This window comes from Typopeltis vanoorti, chromosome 25 (assembly GCF_054136105.1).
Source record: "Typopeltis vanoorti isolate ZY-2024b chromosome 25, IOZ_Tvanoo_1.0, whole genome shotgun sequence".
Classification (NCBI taxonomy): Eukaryota; Metazoa; Arthropoda; class Arachnida; order Uropygi; family Thelyphonidae; genus Typopeltis; species Typopeltis vanoorti.
This window is the reverse complement of record NC_143573.1, coordinates 1,174,487-1,192,331: the sequence shown is the minus strand read 5'-3', so window position 1 is coordinate 1,192,331 and position 17,845 is coordinate 1,174,487. Positions and strand designations below refer to the sequence as shown.

At 35.4% G+C, this 17,845-nt stretch overlaps 1 protein-coding gene across 4 annotated transcripts in view; it reads left to right on the top strand.

The window, feature by feature from the left end:
- The window catches only part of LOC150092475 (membralin-like), a 452,321-nt gene that overhangs the window by 9,105 nt on the left and 425,371 nt on the right, over positions 1–17,845 (top strand). For all 4 annotated transcript variants that reach the window (XM_090414438.1, XM_090414435.1, XM_090414436.1 and 1 more), the window contains exon 2: positions 17,239–17,351. The gene's annotated coding sequence lies outside the window, so the exon portion shown is untranslated. The remainder of the gene's footprint in view (positions 1–17,238; positions 17,352–17,845) is intronic.

The window sequence follows — 17,845 nt, the reverse complement described above, 5'->3', positions numbered from 1 at the left end:
GTTTCTCAGGGATCAAGGTGTGGTGGAGAGGATCCAGAGACAAATGATCAAGCTGACAGGTCTGTGGAATGCTCTTTATCAGGATAAATTAAAAGTGTGTGAGTTTCAAAGTTCAGTTGATAGGTGGAAATGAGGGGACATGATAGAAACTGATTAAGTTACTAAGATTGACACAAAAGCAATTTTTCAATACATGGCAAATAGAAAGTGAGAACTAGGCATCCCTGAAAGTTTTGTAAGATTGTAATTAATAAGGATGTGCTGCTAGATTTTTTGCTTGGAGAGTGAATGAGTGGCATTGGTTGCCAGAAGTAGTTGTGAGTGCTCCGACAGTCAGTGAGTTTAAGGAGAGGTGTGATAGGTATTTTGTGTGTGTAAAGGTAGTCCAGGTCCCTTGCAGTGAGTTTTCTGACTCCATGGAGATACCCATAGAATGATACTAACAATCTCTTACAGTCAGTAATACACAAATTGCTATACAGGATCATCTCTCTCTCTCTCTCTCTTTTTGGACTTGGGACTGTCATAAGGATATGATGGGATAAAAGCTTTAAAATGGGATAAAAATTTATCCTACTTTAAAGCTTTCATCAAAAATTTAATTTAAAATAATTTTCATATTATGTTCATCTTCAGCATCAACTTATCTCTTTATGAGAGAAAAATGTAACACCTTTAACACTTTTAAAAAATATTTTGTCCATTGAAATCATAGACCCTACTCCTTTGCCATAAATGTAGATTACTTCTCTTGGAGAAATATTTGATGATGTGTTTTCAATTTGGCCTCATGAGACACATTCCTCTAAAATTTACAGGACACACTGCCAAAATTATGAAGACAACACAGCGAATTTTGGGAATGATGTGGAGGACGCTGCCTTGTAGAAGTAAGAAGATTCTGGTTCCATCATATATGGCCCTGATTAGGCCACATATGGACTACTGTGCATAGATTTTGTCACCTGGTTTTCAAAACGATGAAGAGATATTGGAAAGAGTCCAGAGGCTATTGACTAAGGTAGTGTCTGATCTCTGGAATGTTGAATATGAGGAAAGGTTGAGAAGATGCAATTTACAGTCTAGTTGATAGGAGGAAGAGGTGGGGGTGATATGATAGAGATGTACAAGTTGGTAAGGGATTGCTATAGGATTAATGTTGAAGAGGTTTTCATAAAATGGTTGGAAATCGGGAGAACAAAAGAAAAAAGGTCATCCCTGGAAGCTCTATATAAGTGTGTGAGCAAGGGAGTGAGAAGCAGGTTTTTTGCATGGAGTGCTATGAATGATTGGAATGCATTGCCTGAGAGTGTGGTGTCTGCAGAGAATTTGAATCTGTTTTTTCAATGAAAAAAAAAAAAGACTAAACAGTAGTCTTAGCCTTTTTAGATACCCTAGGAAAATCTCTTCAAATGGTAGCTTTTTTTTTTTTTTTTACAGCAGCCAGAAAGCTTACTCAGAAAGGCAGATATATTCACAGGTTTTCCCATCATTTCCTTCCTATGGTGTTATTAAAACTCTAATAGCAGCATTGATCTCTCTCTTTCAGTTAGGTAACTCACACAACTAACCTATGTCTTCCTGTCTAATGTCTACAGTTCCAACAGAATCAGCAAAATACTTAATCCTTCTCTAATCCTCAATTTTCTCTTTATAGTCACTGTTCCCTAGGTCCAGAGTATGTTGGAAAAAAAAATAGCCAGAGCTCTGAAAAAATACAGTCTCTTCACTTTCCTTTAAACTCTATTTGAAACTGGCTCTCCTTATCAATTTCCCTAAGGATCAGCTTTTTCTTCTCTCTCCATACCTGGATGGAGTCCCTTATTCTTCAAGTTGGCTTATTGTGGCTAGACTGGAAGGTTACCCAAGATCTGCTTGTAACAATATTAAAAAAAAATGCATATTGAAATTTTGGCTGCAGACAGTCAGGTTTAGCAGACCATGCTTTGGACACTACAAACACAAACAAACTTGCTATACTTCACTGTAGCCAGTTTAAATGTAAAAGACTTAAAAAAAAAAAAAATCTGTAGTTACCCTTTTTTAAGAGTACTAAATTTAAATAAGTACGGTTGTATTAAACTTTACAAAATATGGAGAACAGCAATTCTTAGACCTGCTGAGGTGGGAGATGAATTTCATTGCCTGGTGAGACCAATATACTGTTTAGTGGGGGAGAGTCTGAAGTGGCTTGAAAAAGTTCTAGGGTTGGTCTCTAGAGCTGGGTTTCTGGACTATGTAATAATAAACAAAAATACAATATATATATATATATATATATAAAGGATTTCTTGGTGATATGGAAATGGTAGAGAGGATTCAGAGGCGGGTTATGAAAATTATTGCAGGCCTGTGGGATGTCTCTTGCGAGGATAGATTGAAGGTCTGCGGGCTTCAAAAACTAGTTGATAGACGTAGGAGAGGAGATATGATAGAGGCATTTAAATTATTAAAAGGGTTTTATAGGATTGATACTGATAACTTTTTAAGACTAGTGCAGGAAGGGAGAGATCATCCCTGGGGGTCATCCCTGGAGATTGTGTAAGAGTGTGGTTAGGTTAGGACTAAATTTTTTGCTTGGAGGGTTGTAAATGGGTCGAATGTGTTGCCAGAGGTGGTTGTGAATGCTTCATCTGTGAATGAGTTTAAGGGGAAGTATGACAGGTATTGTGAATAATGGTTAGTATGTCAATGTTGGGTCTCCTGCAATGAGTCTTTTGACTCCATGGAGGCACCTTATATATAATAATAATAATAATAATATATATATATATATATATATATAATTAATTAAAATAGAAAAAAAATCCTTAGGCCACTCAATGTAAGAATGTATTTATAGGTTTACAAAAACCTTTTGTGGGTGGGAGTCTATTCTTCTTACTAACACCCAAAGAGAATGTCCTTTCTAGACTTTAGACACGCAATTTTAACCGTTAATTTGTGTTGCTTGTGTGTGTGTGTGTGTTTGTTACAGTTTGTACTGCACTTCCTGACAATGTCTCTGCAACTGAGACAAAATATCGAAAACGTTAAATTGTTTAATTTATTCCTTGTGCTGTTTTCATTCCATTAAATATCCTAAACATGTTATTTGAGGGGATGTTATGGAAACTTTTAAGTTACTAAAGGGATTTTATAGGGTGGATGTACCAAAGAAATTTCATTTATCTTTGGAAGTTGTGTAAGAATGTGGTTAACAAGGGCATGCGGACTAAGTTCCTTGCTTAGAGAGTAGAGAGTGACTGGAATGGGATGGGTTGCCTAAGGTGATTGCGAGTGTTATATTAGTGAACGAGTTAAGGAGAAGTGTGATAGAAATTTTGTGAATAATGATTACTGTTGGTCTTTTGTGACCAGTCTTTGGAACTCTGTTATTACATCTGTGTAATAATGGAATACAAAGACTTTCTTTGCCAGAGGATGGCATTTGAATCTCCACTTTATTAATCATTCCCCTATTTCTGACCATTGTTCTGACATGTAATACTACAGCTCCATTGTAGCTCACATTTTCTAGTTGTACTGACTGAGTTGGAAGAGAAGCTGAAACATTCACTGTTAAGTAATGACCTAAAGCAAATTGTTCATCCACTAATCAGAGTACCATACAATTCTCTCTGCTCACCCAAAACTCTAGATCTGTTCTTAACTTGTTCTCTGAAGTCCTGTCCAATATCCATCTCATGGTTTTCAAAGAAGTTTGCAAAGGGACAGTTCAAAAAGAAAAAAAAAACAATAACAAATTAAAAACACAGCATTTGCAAATTTCTCTAGATGAAAACTCCAACTTTATTCTCAGCCTACACTGAAACCTATAAACAATTGCAATACAACCATTAACAAATCCAACATTAAAATAACCACATTCAGATTACTCATCTCTTGCACAAATGGCAGTGATGGCTTTTGTTCTTAAATGCTTCTGTAATGCAATTGGAAGTTATGCTCTTCAATTGAAAAAGATGAGTTTGATTCTTGTCACGACAAGAGGAATATTTTTATTGCTTCCGTAGTGCAGTTGGAAGAACTACTGTACATTGCACCTTTCAAGTGGAAAAGGCCTAAGTTTGATTCTCGTCATGATGAGAAGAATCTTTATATGGGCTTTTTTTTTTTTTTTTTGGTGGTAGTAGGGTTTTTTCTCCCCGAAACTTGGGTTTTTCATTCCACATACAGACAAATTGGCTTGAGAACCATCAATTTACAGAACAAAAAATACTAGGTGGTGGTGGGCAATAGATGGTGTTGGTGTAAATGATGATGGTAATTGCAGTTCGCTGTAGTTGGTGGATTAAGTGGTGGACACAAAGTTGTAGAGTAGGTGCCCTCCCTCGATGAGTCATTGGAAGCGTCACATAATAATAAAAATAAATTCTACTGTATTATTATTTTATCCATGGTTATGTTAAATAAACATGGACTTACAAAGAATTGTCTTATCTGATCCCTTTTATTATTGGTATTTTTTGTGTATTTATGTTGATATCTTATTATGGATTCATTTTTTCTTATATATCTTTAATCATTTTGATATTTGTGGTGGTATCTTTTTTGTAATAGATTTCACGGTTTGATACGAACACAGATGATTAAGAAAATAACTATTTATTAACTTAAAAGCTAATATTTCGCTGGTATTATGGATTGTGGTTATTTTGCATTTGTAACAAACTTTGTGTTGTGTGCTCTGAAGATGCTGGATATAATACTAGCGAAATATTAGCTTTTAAGTTAATAAATAGTTATTTTCTTAATCATCTGTGTTCGTATCAAACCGTGAAATCTATTACAAAAATGTCTGATGAACACATAAGCCTATCCACATGGTGGTATCTTTTTTGATGCTAGCTTTCGGGACATCTTATAGTCTGATTCTGTCGAAAGCCTTCTCTAAATAAATGAAACAGAATCTGTTAAATTCTATTGCTTTTTTTCTGTTATTTACTTTATAAGAAATTTAGCATCTTTATGTGATTTTCCCTTATGGAATTCTTGCTGTTCATCATTATGATTTAGTCTTGATTCTAATTAGCTAAGCAGGCCAAGGTAAATTTAAAAGAGTTTTCTTTTTTTTTTGCTATGTAAGAGAAAGAATGATTATGGAAGAATCACTGTACTCAGTGCTGATGATAGGAAAGTGACAGAAGCAGAAGAAACAGTTGAGCTACTAAGTGATTACTTTTCATGGGTGTATCATCCAAGTGGAGAATTGAGATCGACGAACTGGAGGTACTCAACATATTGAAAATATCAATGTGAATACAGCAGTGGAACTGGATGGTATGTCGCAAATCCTATGAGAATGTGCAAGAGAACTGGCAGTGCCTTTGATGAAGATGTTTAATCCAAGGGAGTGGAAAGAGGGTAATAGTTCCATTACATAAAAGTGGCTCCAAGACAAGTAGCAAATCACAGACCAATTAGTATCTCTGAGTGGTTAACCTATGAAAAGTTGGTTAAAGGTAACATTCAGGAATGGGTAATGAATAGGAATATGATACTCTGTAGGGACAACACAGTTTTGTAAAAGGTAGGTTCTACCTTAGTAATTTATTTGCATTTTATAATGAAGTAAACAGTGGAATTGGATAAAGGAAATGACTATACCATGATATTGCTGGACTTTGCAAATGTATTTGACAGAATATACATGGAAAACTGTTATATGAGTTGGAGCAAATGGGCATGTATGGGGGGTGGCTGACAGACAGAAAGAGGATGGTATATGGTGGGAGTGAAATCAAGACGATTAATGGTGAATAGCTGAGTGACCCAAGGCTCCATACTTACTCTTTAATTCGTATATTAATGACATAGCAAAAGATTTAAGGGGAAGTTATTTAGTTGTTTGCTGATGATGCAAAACTGGAGAGGACAATAGTTGATGAAGGTGATGTAGACAGGGCTGCTGAAATCAACTTGTCCACTTGCCATGGGCAAGCTTTCAGAGACAAGTGACGAAAAGATATGCCTCACTGCTATTTCCGAAATATGAAGTAATTCCAACCTATGACAGCAGGCTGCACTATTTATCTCTCACTCTGCATCTACAGATTAATTTTGAAATAGTCAAATATTCTCAAACAACATTTTGTTTTGCATAGCTTGCAGGTCATCATCATTCCTAAATAAAATTTTTCAGAGGTATCATTATAATACAAAATAAGACAAATTTATATTCTTATTTTCCCAACACCTTCTTTAACCCTTAAGTAGGTATGCAGTTGTAATGCATATTGGCATAAGCTTATTTTCACAATTCACAACATGAATTAGCTTGGAGTGATGTTATACTTGACTAATTTTACATGATGAAAAGGTTTTTTTTTTTAATAGTGTTATGTAAAACACAATTGTCTTGAAAGAGATGAGTTAGAGTTTGGATCACATTATTGACACAACATCATGAAAAGTTAGTCTGGCTCCATTGCTGTGTTGACTATTTTCAGTTGTTTTTGTAAACTTCATTATTTGTCTTTCCTATTGAATTTATTTCTATGGATAATTTATATAAATTTGTGTTCATTATGGATAACAAATGGAAGGAAATGCAAACCACAGTTTTTAATTTTGCAAAACTAAAGGTAAGGGACCAAAAAGTATTAAAAACACTGGAGAAAATAGTTCTGCATTATCAACTAAAAACAATTAATAAATGCTTTCTAAGATAAATGCTCAAAAAATTCGAGCAGTGTTGTGCTACAAAAGCTGAGTTGCATCCTGTAACATATAAAAATATCCTTAGATTTCTGATAGAAATTCTAGATTACTACAAGATTTTTTTGCAGCTCTTTAAATGTGGAATCATATAAGCTAGTAATAATAATAACACAAAAGAAATTTTTCAATACACAGGATCACTCCCTAGAAGTTGTATACAAGTGTGCCTAGTAAGGGGATGTGTGGACTAGGTTCTTTGCTGGGAGAATGGTGATTGAATGGAATGGATTGCTAGAGATAGTTGAGTGCTCAGTGGTGAATAAGTTTAAGGAGTGGTACGATAGGTATTGTGTGAATAATGGTTAGTGCAGGTCTTCCGCAATGAGTCTTGACTCCATGGAGATACTCGTATCAAATAATAATTTGATAATTTTGTAAATAATTTTAAGATAGTGCACAATAAGTTTATTCCATGATAGTTTTTAGGTTCAGGTTTTGTTTCTTTTTTATAAACTGGTATTGGGATATTCATCCTCAATTCCTTGAGGATTTGTTTTTTCTTAAAAATATGTTTGCTTAAATTTATCATTATTTTCAGTCATTTCTTTACCTCTATGCTTAGCAGTTCATTATAAATTCATTAATTCTAGTTGATTTTCAGTTTTGAGATGCCTGATTCTATTAAATTGTTATTTCACTTTCTTCTGTTTTTTTTTTTTTTTTTTTTTTTTTTTTTTTTTTTTTTTTTGCCTGTTGTATTTCTGGCATTTTTGTTTCTTCTTACCTTCATATATTATTATTATTATTATTGTCCGCTTGGTTAGCCTAGTGGCTATGCACTTCACAACCATATGCCTGGGGAAGGAGTATCCTAGGTTCGATTCCTGTCGACGACATGAGGAGCTTAAGGATTTTCCTCAGCCATAGCCAAGTTAGCCGGTCTTGGGCATAGACAGCAGGGCTTTTTCCACCAGTTTATCTGGGGTTTTTCATCCTGCAAGCAGGCAACCCGGCCCCGTGAACACACACACGGATCTACAGTCATAAATACTTAACCCCCCCATGAGGGGACTCAACTCGCCCCAGTAGGGACGGAGGAGAAATAGGGAGGAAACGCCATACCAATAAATAAATAAATAAATTATTATTATTATTCAGCCCTCCATGCAGTCAAAAGACTCATCGTGGGAAGTCCTTTCTAAGAAACAAGTCTATCAAGACTCATCGAGGGAGGTCCCTCTTAGGAAACACACTATCGTACCACTCCTTAAACGCATTGACCGTTCTTGCTTTCACCACTCTATCAGGCAATGCATTCCATGGTTCAACCACCCTCCATGCAAAGAAACCACTCCTCACCCTCTTTCTCACAGTTTCCTTTCATAACTTCCAGGGATGGCCCCTGTCATGACTCCTTCCCGCTGTTCAACCAAGCGAAAGAACTCCCCAGTATCAACCCTGTAACTACCTCTCAACAGTTTAAAAGTCTCAATCATATCACCTCTCCTTCTTCTATCCACCAAACTCTGAAGTCCACACTCTTTCACCCAATCCTCATAACTAACTTTGTACAGTCCTGACACCATCTTTGTTATCTGCCTTTGTACCATTTCCACAGTTAATTTATCCCCTTCAAAATCTGAGAACAATAGTCCAAGTGTGGTCTGATCATCTTATACAACGGAATGATAACCCTTTTATCTCTGCAGGTCAGTGTCCTTCTCATTATTGCAGCAATCCTCTGTGTTTCCTTCACTACCTTTGCAATATGTCCCCTAAATTTCAGGTTTCTATCAATCATCAAACCCAGATCTCTTGTCTCCCCTACTTCCTGCAGTTTAACTCCTCCCATAGAGTAAGCAGCGCCCCATCGATGTGTCCCAAACCTCAAGACCTTACATTTTGCTGCATTAAACCGACACCCCCATTTATTTGCCCATCTATCTAGCTTATTGAAATAATCTTGCAGGGCTACCACATCTGCACTATTACTAATAACCCTTCCCAGCTTCGCATCATCCGCAAACAACTGAATATCCCTTTGCAATCTATGGACAATATCATTGATATAAAGGTTAAACAATATAGGTCCTAGTACTGAGCCCTGTGGAACCCCACTTGTAACCTTCTGCCTCTTTGATATTGCTTCACCATACACAAATCTCTGATACCTATCAGACAGCCAATCCTGAATCCAGTTGACCAATCTGACATCCAGACCCATGTGCTGCAACTTGAATATCAGCTTATCATGTGGCACCCTGTCAAATGCCTTTGCTAAGTCTAGGAAAATGGTAGTATATGCCTTTCCCTCGTCTAATGCTCTTGTAACTTTATTATAAAAGGTTAGCATACAAGAATGCCCCTTCACAAATCCATGTTGACTCTCACAGATAACATTACCCCCATCTGCTCAATGCTGTATACGGTCCCTCACTACTTTCTCCAAGATCTTAACAACTACTGATGACACACAAACTGGCCTATAATTAGACACTTCCAGTCTGCTACTGCCCTTATGCAATGGCACTATCTTACCTTCCTTCCATTCCATGGGCACCTTTCTTGCAGTCAGACTTTCATTGAAAAGCCAGGTCAAAGGCATCAGTTCCCTAGCGCATTCTCTCAAAACTCGTGGTGAAATACCATCCAGTCCCACAGCTTTACTGACATCCAGAAGAAAACGCTGACCCGTGGGGGGTATGGTTTTCCCCTCTGTATAATATATATATATATATATATATATATAGACATATATATATATATATATATATATATATATAGACATATAGACATATAGACATATAATTGATATAATAGATATATATAATAGATAATATATAATAACTATATAATATAGTTTTGCTGCTGTTTTATTATGACTGGTATATTTATGTATTTGCAAATTTCTTTTCTTTGATTTCAGATCATTCTCCATACATGTTTCTCTGCTCTGTCAAATTCCAGTTTTTTAGCGTTACTTTCCCAATATTTTTGCTATGAGTCTTATTTTGTTGTTTATTTGATTTCTAATTTTTTTTTTACACTCTTCATATTTGGCTATAATTAGTCTTATCTTGTAAATGTTTATTAAATGCTATTTTTTTTTTTTAGTTTGTAGTAGTATATTTATTTTTTCAGTATATTAGGGAATGCATTTGTTTTCATTTTTCCACTTTGTTTCTGTTCTGTTGCTTCATATGCTGATTGTTTAATGTTTGTTTTGAATTTTTCCCAAGAGTGGGATTTAGTAATAACCTTGAGGATGTGCTAATCCACTCAATCGAGTGGATTAGCATCTCTGCTCTGCAATCCATAGTCCATAGTCTTGGAGTTCGAATCCTAGCGTAGTATGGATGGAAACCATTGAGTGATTTTGATATAAGACCACCATATTACTTACTGAAGTAGGTTGAAAAAGTGCCACTTTTTTTTTTTTCAAAGGAGGGATTTTGAGTTATCTGATTTTTAAGCCACTCACATGACTAATGTTCTGTAATGAATTTGCTACTGCTTTAGTCTTTGATGTCACCTCGTTATTTACCATTATTCTGTTTTTTGACATTTGTAACATTAGTGATAAATTTTTTTTTTTCCTCTATATCGTTGATCTCTTCAGTTTTGCCATCCATACCAGTTGCTTCACTTTGAAGAACACCATATAAACAGGCAGAGTGTACAGCCATGAGCTCTCTAATCCTCCTCTAGTCAATTTCTGCACAGATTATTTTGAAAAACATGCTTTTGATACTGCTATTCTCAAACTTTTTCTAGCTAAGATCCAGGGAGTGCAAAGACTCATAAAGGGAGGACCCTACAACTCTGTCTCCACCAACTACAATGAACTGTAACTACACCAACACCATCTACTGCCCACCACCACTAGTATTTTCACAGGCTCTTTCCTCCTCCACTTCAACAGAAAAAGCACTCCAGAATCCAATGAGCATTCTACTTACAGAAAAAAAGAAAATAGCAATAGTCTACCTTTCTAGATGCTGTAATCACATGCCTTCTGAATGCACCTTTCTTTCTCAGTTTACAGAAAACCCATCCACACATTTAGATAATTGCACAAATTTCCCTACCCTTCTGCAACAATATGGCATTATTAAAATATACAATGGAGCCTCCATCCTCTCTTCCAAACCGGCTTCCCTCACAGTTGAACTCCCTTTATTCGCCATATCTCTCTATTTAATGGCTATAATGCCAGAAAGATTAACAAAATAATATTTTGTTAATCTTTCTGGCATCTATATGTTGAGAGGGATATTTCTCATATCCCTCTCAACATATAGATAACAGCAGTGCTATTAACAGTGCATTTGGTATGGCATACACAAAGGTATGGCACACTGGCATCTCCATTAAACAGTGATGTGTGACATATGGATGTGGTACATTTAGAAGTTTGTAATATTATTATTATCATCATGTGACACTTACAGGGAGTGCAAAGACTCGTCAATGGAGGACTACAACTCTCTGTCTCCACCAACTACAATGAACTGTAACTACACCAACACCATCTACTGCCCACCACCACCACTAGTATTTTCACAGGCAATCACAAACATCCATGCCCACAGTGGGATTTCAACCTGTAGCCTCTCGGCTGGAGAGTGGATATGCTAAACGCTTGGCCAACCAGGCCTGCTGAAAAAATATTCAGTAATTTTTACACTTTTAACTAATATTCAAATAAACTTAGTTATTTAATGAAATTTGCATTTTTACTACATCTGTTGTTAAGATGTTTGCTATAACTATTTTTAGAATTTTAAATTACTTTCATGTTTATATATTTACGTGTTCACTGTAGGCTGTACCTCACGTGAGTTGCACCCCAAGCAAGACTGTAATGTATTTATTTCCACAATAAGCTGTATTCCACGAGCGAAGAAGAGGACACAATTTGGTGTAAAGTGGATGACAAACAATATCAAACTGGAACTGCAGGTGAAAAAGAGGTTATGGAAGAGATATAAGGAAAGAAGTGGATTGCAGATGCATGAAGAGTATGACTCAGGCCGGGAGAGTGACTAGTATGGTAAGGAAGGCGAAACTGGAATATGAGAAGAGATTGGCCCTAAGATCCCAAGAAAATCCTAGAGAATTTTTTAGCTATGTGGCCAGTAAGAGGAGAAATGATTGTGCTTCATTTGCTTGGGTAAATGTTCTCCATAAATAGTATACCTTGAAGTTTGCTATAACACTCTGATCCATCAGCTGTAGTAATGAAGTAGTGTTGTAGAAGGTAGACAACTTTTACATTGGGAGTGGAAATCCTAATGGATGGGATGACTGGGAGAATTGTCTAAAATATGCAGTATCATAGAAGGGAATGTAGAAGATAGACAACTTTTACATTGGGATGGAAATCATCCAAATGGGCAGGATGGCTGGGAAAATTGTCTAAAATAAACAGTATCTTAACTGGAATGTCATTTTCATTGTAATATTTTTTTACTTCAGTAATAAAGTAGTTGATAAATCAGTCTTCAAATATGCTGGAGTCATCCATGATTTCTGGTTGGATTGATAATACACTGGAAGTGTTTTTTTGGTGATGCCTTTTAATGTTTGTGGGTTTTCAGAATTGTGAACAAGTAGTGGTTTCAACTTGCATGTTATGGATGCGTTTCCATCAAGTAAAAGTGTTATCCTATTTTTCAATGCTTTGTGTCCTGGCATAGGTTTTCCCCTCTATGGGAATATAGGTGTGAGATATGCATTTTTTGATAGAACAGGTCTGATTCATCTGTATTAAATATATGCTCAGGCAAATATGGACCTTCGTAGATTATGATTGCAGCCACTCCAGAAAATTTTTGGTTACTTCAGTATTGTTGGATTCTGATTATGTGGAAATTAGAATAAATGTTATTTGATTCAGAATCCAACATGATTTTCCGTCACAAGAACTACATTTGTAAATAATATAAATTATAATTTGATATCATATAACCACCTTAATTATAACAAATATTTAATTATTTAATCAAAGGAATATGTTAATGATAATAAGATTCTATATTAAATATTATTAAGCTGTTTTATTTATTGTTATGTCAATATTGTAAGAACTTATATTTGTAATTTAATTACGCATTTATTGAAAAGCAAATATTCTAATTATTCCTGTTTTGTGAAAGCTTAATGTTATGTAATAACTCAGTGTAGTAGTATAGCCTAATGTAAAATTCCCGAGAATGTTTACGTTTATCGGTTGTCATAGAGACGCATGAAATAAACGAGCGCGAGTGGAACTGAGCGTGGACTAAATAGAGAGGAAGAAATGTATACGAAGTGAGGGAGTCGGAACGGAATTTTGGAAGTAAGAGGTAGCAAGGGGATAAACTAGAGAAGTAGAAGTAATTAAAAGGTTCTTAAGGGTAGGAGTTAAGTGGATATTTTTATAAGTGAGCAAGGACGAAACGAATTTTATAGTCAGCTGAAAGTGTAATCAGCAGTAAAAATAAAAAGGAAATTAATGCTACAATCGGATAAAATAAAAAGCTGGACGTTTAAGGAAGAATTCTGAATGAACCCGGCTATTCTAGAATTGTGGCTTATTTCCGATTTGCCCTAATAAGAATCTCACAGCGTTTTAATTAGTTTGTGTGGTAACGACGATAGTTGGAGTACTCTGTAATTGAAGTCTAGAATTCTGAAGGGCGGTTGATAGTGCTTTAAGTATAACTGTGGATAAGTCTTGTTGATGTGTTTTTTTTTTAGTAAGATAAATAAATTCCAAAAGTTTGCTCGCAACATAAATGATGTACTAGGAACTATTAACTATTTCCGGTAAGGTTTATCATAGTGTATTATTTCAATGCTTGAAGAATTGTGTGTTAATTACGCTATGCTTAACACTACTTTAACCGTGGAAACTCTTCGTGAATGAGAGTTGGAGATAAGAATTGTTTGAAAGATATTTTCAGCTATTAGTGCTTGTGATATTTTGAACTTATAGCATGACTGAGAATTGTGTGAAAACTGACTAGGTTGGATGTTCTGTTTATTTAATTAAGTGTAGAAACTTTGTAATCCAGAAGCTGAGAAAGTACATGTGAAGACTTGGAAGATTGTGCTATTGTGATTATCTTGACTTAATGTTTGACTTGTTTCTAGTATAAGGAAATTAGAAGTAATATTTATTATGTGTTATATGACCTATATTAAATGTTTCATTTGTTAATCTAACTATTGTATTTGCCTGAATTTCTTTTTACTGCACCGTTCACAAAAATTCGAATCTAGCGGGAATCCTAGAAAGAAAATAAATACTTCGGCCTGATTGAATGAAAAGACTGCTAACTAACTTTGAATTGATCCTACTATTTGATATAGACTTATCTAAGGATAGAGTGGCGCAGTATAATAGAAATTTCTCTGCCCTTGGATTGGTGATCAATTTACAATTAGTTGTGTTTTATTTTATGAAAGTGACTAGTAACAAGATGGCGGATTCGAACACAGCATGAAGAAAACAACGTCATGACTAAAAAGAGGAAGCAGGGTGATAAAATAAAGAAGTAGAAGTAAATAAAAGGTTCTTAAGGGTAGGAGTTAAGTGGATAAAGTTTATAAGTGAGCAAGAACGTAACGAATTTTATAGTTAGCTGAAAGTGAAATCAGCAGTAATAATAGAAGGAAAATTAAAGCTACAATCGGATAAAGTAAAAAGCTGAACATTCAAGGAAGAATTCTGAATAAACCCAGCTGATCTAGTATTGCAGCTTATTTCCGATTTGCCCTAAAGAGAACCTCACAGTGTTTTAATTAATTTATGAGTGGTAATAAGGATAGTTGAAGTGCCCTAATTGATGTCAAGAATTCTGAAGCGTAATTGATAGTGCTTTAAGTATAACTGCGGATAAGTTTTGTGGATGTGTTTTTATTCTTTAAGTGTGATAAGTAAATTCCAGAAGTTTGCTCACAACATAATATATGTTCTAGGAACCATTTCCGGTAAGGTCTATCATAGTGAATTATTAACTTTAACTGTGGAAACCCTTCGTGATTGAGAGTTGGAGATAGGAATTGTTTGAAAGATATTTTCAGCTATTAGATCCTGTAATATTTTGAACTTATAGCATGACTGAAAAATGTGTGAAAACTAATTAAATTGGATGTTCTATTATATTCATTTAAGTGTAAAAACTTTATAACCCAGAAGTTAAGAAGGTGTATGTGAAGACTTGGAAGATTGTGCTGATGTAATTGACTTGACTTAATGTTTGACTTATTTCTATTGTTTAAAAATTAGAAGTAAAATTTATGTAAGTGTTATATGAACTATATTAAATGTTTTATTTGTTAACCTAACTGTTGTATTTGCCTGAAATTCTTTTTACTGCACCGTTCACAAAAATTCGAATCTAGCGGGAATCCCAAAGAGAGAAAATAAGTACTTCGGCCTGAATGAATGAAAAGACTGCTAACTAATTTTGAATTGATCCTACTGTTTCATATAGACTTATCTAAGGATAGAGTGGCGCAGTATAATAGAAATTTCTCTACCCTTAGATTAGTGATCAATTTACAATTAGTTTTCTTTTATTTTATGAAAGTGACTTTTAACAAGATGGCGGATTCGAACATCAAGAGAATAACGTCACCACTAGCAGCCTTACCAATATGTGCACATTATGAAAGCCAGCATGATTTTTAAAATGTGCAAACCAACGATTGCTTGCAGCCAATGACTATTCCTTCAGGATATTTTTCCTTAAGGTCCTCAAATAAATTTCTTGACTTAGCCTGTATTGTCATAAGGCTCAAATGAACAAGTTTCTGGATCTGGTGTTCCATCCATATTGAATGCAATTTTCATCTCAGTCAGTGCTCCTTCATATTTTTCTGTTATGTTGTTTTCATGCTGGCCATTCTTTTAACATGTTCTTTTATATGCTAGGCATCCTTTACTATGGTATTTACTGTTGATACTGCAAGACCGTCTTCATGTGCTATACTTGATAGCTTAGTCCATCTTCATATTTCTTTGTTATCCATAATTTCATTTCTAGGTCGATTGCAGTGCATTTGTGAGATGGTTCACATTTTGATTCAACGGCACAATTACCACCAGTCATTGTGAATAATATTTAGAAAAAAGACCAAAAAAGTGAAAATAAATACAACACTATCTAAGTGCATTCACAGCAAGAGACACGTGGGCACTGGGATGATTATTATTAGTATTATTAATTAACTTAAGGAATTCACAATGTACACTAGAATATAAATTAAATTAAACTTTAATATATATTTCCAGTATTTTGGCAACGTCACATTGCCATCTTCAAAGGAACTTAAAATAAAGACATGTGCACGCAGGCAATACACACAGTAAATGAGGATGATGCAAGGAAGCTATTGTTTCTCCTAAAAGTCCTGATGGTACCCCCTAGCGGACTATGTAGGTATTCTTGGCCGTTGGACTGAAGGTCTCCTGATGTACGTCTCCCAAATTTGGGGCAGTCTCATGCAACCAAATTTGTTGAGGTTGTCAAGTTTCTTAGGGCTGAGGGCTGATTCCATGAAAAGTCTTTCAAATTTGAAGTTGCTACAGTGTATTATTGTCGCTTTCTTCCACCGTATTCTGTGGTGTGTATCCAGAGCATGGTCTGCAAGACCAGAACAGCTATACTGGTGAAAATGGATGTAGTTCTTGTATTCTGATATTCGCTGTCCTGCCTGTTTGGCCAAAGTAGGACAGCTTACAACTGCAAGGGACCTGGTATACACTAGGTAGGTCTAGGGGAAGTGGTTGGTCTTTAGTGGAGCAGATAAGGGATGCCGATTTTCTATATGGTCTGTAACAAGAGGTCAAGTCATGTTTTTTTAAGATTTTTGGTAATTTTTTTCGAGGTGCTTCAGATGTAGGGAATGGTGATGGATTTAGAGTAATCCTTGTTGTGAAGGGGTGGGGGTGGGGGTTGTGGTTAGCTTCCTTGCTTCGTCCTCATTTACTGTGTGTATTGCCTGCGTGCACGAGTCTTTATTTTCAGTTCCTTTGAAGATGGCAACATGATGTTGCCGAAATATTGGAAATATATATTAAAGTTTAATTTAATTTATATTCTAGAGTACATTATGAATTCCTTAAGTTAATTAATAATCATGTATAATCAACGTATAAGGCTTTCTACGAGAATTATTATTATTAGACACCTCTAGGGACTCCAAAGACTCATCGAGGGAGGGCACCTGTTCTACACCTCTGTCTCCACCACTCAATCCACCAACTGACTGCAACTACACCAACGCCATCTACTGCTGACCATCACCACTAGTGATGCAGCAGCAGCATGCAGGGCTGGGCATCAACTTGCATATAAATGCTGTCAGTAAATATTGTGTATCTCAGGAATTTCTTATATAAGTATGAATTTATGCATCTTTAATTTACATATCTTGGGGTCTGTCTTCATATATATATATGTGTGTGTGTGTATATATTTTTGTCATCCCTATTCTTGTTGATATAATTGTGCTACTTTATTTCTTGTGAATATAAAATTATATAATTTTGGTTATATAATTTTGCTGTCTTATTCTTTGTAGGTATAAATGTTTGTCTTCAAAACAATAGCAACATGGTTCACAGGGCTGAGACTTTCCACAATGAGCATGTTCCTCACATGCAGGCCTAGCATTGTCCAGTTCTTAATATGAAGGTGAGTAGAAGTATGTGAAATATATATCTTTGTTTAATTGTATAAAATATGCAATTTTGTTTCAATTAATATAAAATTTTATATAGTCTGTAGCTTATTATTATTATTATTTTATTATTCCAAGACCCCATGGAGTTAGACTCATCTAGGAGGTCCTTTTGTCACACACAACTCATCATACGTTGTCTTAAACACACTCCAGTTCTCTGCAGACACCACAATCTCAGGCTAGGCATTTCAATCATTCACAACTCTGCATGCAAAAAAGCTTCTCAGTCCTGTGTTCACACCCTGTTCCTTATACAGCTTCTAGGGATGACCTCTGGTCTCCCCTCCTTTTCCTATCCACTAGACTCTGCAAATTGCATTTCCTCAACCTTTCCTCATATTTGACATTCCAGATGAGAAACTGCCTTAGTCAGTCGCCTCTGGACCCTTTCCAACATCTCTTCTTCCTTTTGAGAACCAGGTGACTAAATCTGGGCACAGAAGTC